This window comes from Nicotiana attenuata, unplaced genomic scaffold (assembly GCF_001879085.1).
Source record: "Nicotiana attenuata strain UT unplaced genomic scaffold, NIATTr2, whole genome shotgun sequence".
NCBI lineage: Eukaryota > Viridiplantae > Streptophyta > Magnoliopsida > Solanales > Solanaceae > Nicotiana > Nicotiana attenuata.
The window spans coordinates 357738-364582 of record NW_017670972.1 but is presented as its reverse complement, the minus strand read 5'-3'; the positions used below and the strand labels follow the sequence as shown (position 1 = coordinate 364582).

The following is a 6845-nucleotide window of genomic DNA, read 5'->3' as shown; positions in this document are numbered from 1 at the left end:
TATGTGGCCGCATAATGGGCCGCAGAAACGCGCTCTTCTAAAAAGCATTTTTCCTTAACTTTTTAATGCACAGATCAATCCAAAAGGTCCGAACCGCGGCGAGTTTTATAAATTTCTAACACATATTCCTAACTTAGCACTACGAGATTTTGGGTTTTTGAGTAAAAATTTCACGGGCCTTACAAAATCCGTGGAGATCAACAAGCTTATGAAAGTATCAATTCAATAAGGAATACCAGCACGGTGAACGATGTTGCAGGTGAGAAATAGAAGTTACAAATTCAGTTGAGGATGTCATGATACAAACCTCAACTGAAGCCATTCCAGCATAAATTGATGTTGATTCAAGAGCCAGAAGATAATGAAAACATAAAGACAACAACCGAAGAACTCAAAACAGTGGTGTTGTTTATACACTGGCCAGACAGAAAAGTTTACATCGGAGCGAACCTGAGCACAGAAATGAAAGGTAAGTTAATTGAAATTTTAAAAGCTAATGCAGATTGCTTTGCTTGGTCGCATTCAGATATGACAGGTATACCACCGGAGGTAATAACCCACAAACTAAATGAAGACCTATCATATCCGCCTTTCAAGCAGAAGAAGAGGAAGCAGGGCTCCTTCAAAAACCAAGTAATCCAAGATGAGGTACAAAAGCTTTCAAAAATTGGGTCAATATGAGAGGTAAAATATCCTAACCGGCTAGCTAATACTGTGGTAGTTCCAAAAAAGAGTGGAAAATGGTGAGTTTGTATAGATTATACCGATTTAAACAAAGCTTGTTCCAAAAGATTCATTCCCTTTGCCACACATAGATCAACTAATTGATTCTACCGTAGGACATGAGCTATTAAGTTTTTAGATGCATACTCAGGATATAACCAAATAAAGATGGATCCCGTAGATGAGGAGAAAACTTCGTTTATCACAGACATGGGGACTTATTGTTACAAAGTCATGCCCTTTGGTATAAAAAACACCGGGGCCACATATCAAAGATTAGTAACTAAAATATTTCAAGAACATCTAGAAAAGACTAGGGCAGTATACATCGATGATATGCTAGTCAAGTCAGCATAGGCGGGAGATCACTTTCAACATCTGTCAGACACCTTTCAAATTCTCTGCAAATATATTATGAAGCTAAATCCAGAAAAAAGTGCTTTTGGCATAGCTTCAGGTAAGTTTTTAGGTTTTCTTGTTTCTAATAGGGGAATTGAAGTAAATCCTGCACAAATCAAAGTTATCGAAGAAATACTGGATGTACTCACAAGCAAAAAAGAAGTGCATAGTTTAATAGGAAGAATAGCAGCCCTGGGGAGATTTATTTCAAAGTCATTGGAAAAAAGTTTTAAATTCTTTTCAGTATTGAAAAATCAGAATCAATTTGAGTGGACTGACGAATGCCAACAAGCCCTCAAGGACTTAAAATCATATTTGTCAAATCCGCCTCTGCTGACCAAACCAAAAGACGGAGAAAGGTTGCTTATCTACCTTGCTATGTCAAAAGTGGCGGTAAGTGCGGTGTTGGTACGAGAGGATAAAGGTAAACAATATCCTATATATTATGTTAGTAAATCTTTGTTAGATGCCGAGACATGATATCCTCATCTAGAAAAGCTTGCTTTAGCATTAATTATGGCATCTAGAAAATTGAGACCGTATTTTCAATGTCATCCTATCTCCATAATAACTACTTTCCCCCTAAGGAATATATTACATAAACAAGAATTATCTGGTAGATTAGCTAAGTGGGCAATAGAACTCAGTGAGTATGATATTATATATCAGCCCCGGACTGCAATAAAATCTCAGGTTTTAGCCGATTTCGTAGTAGATTTTAGCACGAATTTAATTCCTCAAGTAGAAAAGGAATTATAGGTATTTACCGGATCTAATCCGGGGACTTGGATTTTATTTTGCTGATGGTTCCTCGAATGTTAAAGGCGCGGTCCTTGGTATTGTTTTAATTTTGCCTTCAGGGGAAGTCATAAGGCAAGCAATAAAATGTTATCCCATCACTAACAACGAAGCAGAGTACGAAGCTGTGATTGCAGGTCTGGAACTAGCTCGAGAGCTTGGCTCGATGGGTCTAGCAGGATAAACGGATCTGGAGGGAGCCCCCAATTGATCATCTTCGACTCTGATCTTCGATTGATATCGGTTATGCACATCAGCCCAAGTGACAACCGGATATTCTATTAGATTTTGCTTCAATTGCTGTGAAGCCACCGAACTTCAAACATTGAGTCCTTAGGTAAAAGCTTGAACGGCCCAATCATCAACTGGCAGGTCCAGCCGTTCCATTTGAAATCGAGATACGAACTCTCTGAGTATTTAGTTGTCTTTTTGCCTCACTTTGAAGAGGTTCAATTTTTTGGTTTCGACCTTGATAGCCCCAAAGTGTCTTTTCACAAAAAGTCTGCAAGCATAACAAATGAGTCAATAGAATTATGGGGTAAGTTGTGATACCATATCATGGCTCCCTTTGACAAGGTTTCTCTAAATTTCTTCAGTAAGACTGACTCGATCTCATCATCCTCCAAGTCGTTTCCTTTGATGGCGCATTTGTATGATGTGACGTGCTCGTTTGGGTCAATCGTTTCGTTGTACTTAGGAATCTCAGGCATGCGAAAATTTTTAGGGATCGGCTTCGGAGCCACGCTCGGAGGGAAAGGCTTTTGCACAAACTTCTTGGAATCTAAGCCTTTCAATATTGGAGGCGCTCCCGGGATCTAGTTGACCCTAAAATTGTAGGTTTCCACCTTTTTGTCGTTTGCTTCGATTTTCTTTTTCCCCGATTCTATTTGTTTTGTCAGCTCCTCGAGCATTTTTATGATCTCGGGGTTGTTACCCGACTCGTTCCCATTTGACCTTTCCGCGACAGGTTCCTCCCTGCGAGTGATCTCAAGAGACAGGTCGGGCTCGATCCTGCTCGGTACGCGGTTCTGGTTTTGTAACTAAGCTATTGCCACCTGTTGAGCCTGCAACATCTCGAAGATCATCCGTATAATGACCCCGTTTCCTTCATTGTTTTGAGTATTCTGTGCCGCTGACCGGGCTCTACCACAGATGCTATTCTCGGGGTCAGTAGGGAGGCTTGTGTCGATAGCCACATGCGAATTAGCGTCCAATAGGTCCGCAATTGGAATTCCGACAGGATCAATGGGCGGTACCTCATTACCAAGCACTACGTTATTGTTTTCATCGTGGTGACCAGACTCACCGTCAGTAGGTAGAAGTGCTCATTGTGAGTTTGACATTTAGAGCTTAAGCCTGAAATCAAAGACACTTCAAAGTACAAGTGAAAAATAGTGTGAGTTATGGCAATTCATATCAACTAACCACTATTATCTTTAGCCCTACGGTGGGCGCCAAACTGTTTACCCTCAAAATCGGATAACAATTGAATTTATACGCGGTTTTAAGGATATGTGATCTAACTTGATACAAATTGAGAAAATCAGACTAATATTAAAATTAACGATAGAAAAGTAAATGCAAACCACACAAGTTGGACAATCTTGGCTTTGAAGGTTGGTCACCCTCGAGTCAAAAGTGCCTTAAACGATGCCGGAACAGAATGATAAGATAATAAGAACTAATAACAACAGTATATTGCTTTTTGATGCTTGTTACAACGTGTGTTACAAGTAATCAGACCCCTTTTATATAGTAGGGGAGTCCTACTTTAGATACAATTCTACAAAAGGTAAGAAATCTCAGGATTAGCTAATTAGTCTGCCTCTCGTTGGTATGTGCCGAGAATCCCGCAGCGACATCCGATCGGTTACGGATATTTCAGCCTTCCTTTATTTGGTCCGATAGTATTTCCTCGAGCTTGATCGAAGTCGGGGTTGGTTCCGGAGTTATGGGCTTGATGATCTTGAAGACGTATGTTCTAACTTCGTACCTTGACTCGAAGGAACCCGGGGTTGATCTCCAACCCATCTCGTTTCAGTATCGATCTTTCATGCAGTAGGAGAGCTCGGTTTCGACCGTATACATTACTCAAATGATCACTCAATTATTCAAAATTATCTCCTAAAGTCACTTTACTTTCGTTTGTAACAACAAAGTCACTGAACTATGCCTATTGCATTCAGAAGGTCACTCAACTAGATTTTCCAAATTTTGGATTGCCAAATACCTATTTTACCCTCTAAATCATAAACATTTATCTTCTTTTTATTTTTTTTAAAACTTTTTAATATTATGATTTTCTCTTTTTAATTTATATTATGGACTTACCTATAGAATAAATAAATATTATTTATAAATTAAAAAAATAAAAAATATTTAAGCATATATAATGGTGGAATAACAAAATAATGAGCATAGTAAAAAGATTAATTAGAATAATTTGTTAGTAATAATAATTTTAGTATTAATAACAAAAATTCAAACATTTATTTACACAATTTAGAATGAAAAAAAATAAAGGTTGTAAAATATATATTCCATGCACGTAATATAAAATATAACTATTTTAAATAAATGTATTTTTTATAATATACAGTATATATTCCTGAAAATTATGTTCAATTATATTATTATATTTCTACCAACTTTCCGACGATACAAAGTTATGTCACCGGAAAGCAGGGGACTATCTGTATAGGGTAAAATATGCTATGTTAAGTCGTGCAAGGAATATATATAATATAATTGAGCATAATTTTCGAGAATATATAACGTATATTATAAGTACTTTTATTTAAATAATTATTTTTATATTACGTGCATGGAATATATATTTTACAACTTTTATTTTCTTTCATTCTGAATTGTGTAAATAAATTTTTGAATTTTTGTTGTTAATACTAAAATTATTATTACGAACAAATTATTCTAATTAATATTTTTACTATGCTCATTATTTTGTTATTCCAGCATTATAGATGCTTAAATACTTTTANATTTTTTTAATTTATAAATAATATTTATTGATTCTATAGGTAAGTCCATAATATAAATTAAAAAGGGAAAATCATAATACTAAAAAGTTTAAGAAAAATAAAAGAAGATAAATATTTATAATTTAGAGGGTAAAATAGGTATTTGGCAATCCAAAATTTGAAAAATCTAGTTGAGTGACCTTCTGAGTGCAATAGGCATAATTCAGTGACTTTGTTGTTAGAAACGAAAGAAAAGTGACTTTAGGAGATAATTTGAGATAGTTGAGTGACCATATGAGTAATGGACTCTGAAAAACCCCCCTCAAGAAACATAGTTAATTCCCTGATAGTGACATTAATGAGGAAATCGCAATTTGTTTTCTAAGATATTGGGTAAGAGTTTGGTAGTTATCAGTAACAATAGAAAGAAATGTACGTTTAAACAAATGACACATAATTGCAATTTATTACACTATCGTATTTGCTGATAATTTAGAACCGGGGACTGTTGAAATTGTCAGGGTATACTGTATAGCAACTGAAGAGTGGGGAAGAACACAACTGGTGGAAGCTTTAACTGAAAGGGGTAAGGTGGCAATAGTATGCCAATGCAAGGATGTACTTTTTTTTGCTTTTCTTATTTTGAAATTTTAATATTTTTTTTGGTAAAAAAATACGTGTGATACTGAAAACCGAAGGTTCCAGTACTAGCCGCGTATGATGAAATCATTGGGGATAGTGACTAAATGTAAAGTACTCAAGCGCATTCTTGAAACTTCGTTAGAGAATCTTTGGTGAAAGGAACGCCATTTATAGAAGTTTATACTTTAGAATTGTAGTTGTAACACTGGTAGCTTTTTTTTAATGGACCATGTGTTTATGCGAATTTCTGTGTGCACAACTTAGAAAACATGTCTTATAGTAACTGATTTTACTTACTACTACTCGAGTAAAAACTGGAGTGGAGGGCTGCTGAGAGATGCAGAAGACAAACAATTCCGTAGAAGAGAGAATAACACGTTTCGCAACCTGATACAGCACAATAAAAGTGTTATGAGAAATTATGTATTGCATATTTAAAAAAAATAGAATATTATTCTCCCGATAAATATATAATGCATGTAGAAACTAAACCTAGCATGCACCTATTTGTATCTGTTTGCTGATCTATCGGCTAGTTGTATTTGATTTTATTAAGTTTTCAATAGATTAACCTACAATATATTGATCGTATTTCGAACAGACAACAAGCTGCCCGTCTAGCTCAGTTGGTAGAGCGCAAGGCTCTTAACCTTGTGGTCGTGGGTTCGAGCCCCACGGTGGGCGTTTTAAGTTGTCTCCTTTTCTTTTTTCTCCTTGAAAAGGAGACCAACCTGATAAAAAAAAAAAAAGACAATGCCTACTATTCAGCCACATCACCTTATACAGGTTTCACGAGCTAAGTGCATTTTTTATGGCTTTAGAGCTAGCATTCGATCAGGCATATATATATATATATATATGTTATAAATAGAATTGTATTATGGTGAATGTCTATATTTAGAGAGATTCTAGGGTTTATTACTTGGTGGCTAAGTCACCCTCTCCCTATAAATTGAGGGTTCTATTCCATTGTAATTCATCCCATAGCAATAAGAATTCCCTCTCTCTCTACTTTGCTCTGCAATACTCTTCTTCTTTTATTGTTCATAACACGTTATCAGCACGAGACTCTAACCAATTGAGTAGAAGCTTTGGGATTGAGCATTATGATTGTCAATTATTCCATGAACTTCCTTCATGATTAAATTCTGGATTTAAGGTAAGTATTTTACCGTATTTTTCTCTTTTATTCTATACTTTGATTTTAAATACAAGCAAAGACAACAAAGTTTGATTATAACTCTAATGGAGTTTATAAGAAAGTATAACCACCTGAAGTGGTAAAATTTCTATGCCTCGCCATGA

The 6845-nt window shown here is 35.7% G+C and overlaps 1 non-coding gene across 1 annotated transcript; it reads left to right on the top strand.

The window, feature by feature from the left end:
* The first annotated feature begins 6151 nt into the window (after positions 1-6151).
* Positions 6152-6224, top strand: TRNAK-CUU. The gene has a single exon. It is a non-coding gene; the product is annotated as a tRNA-Lys (tRNA).
* Positions 6225-6845: the final 621 nt, after the last annotated feature.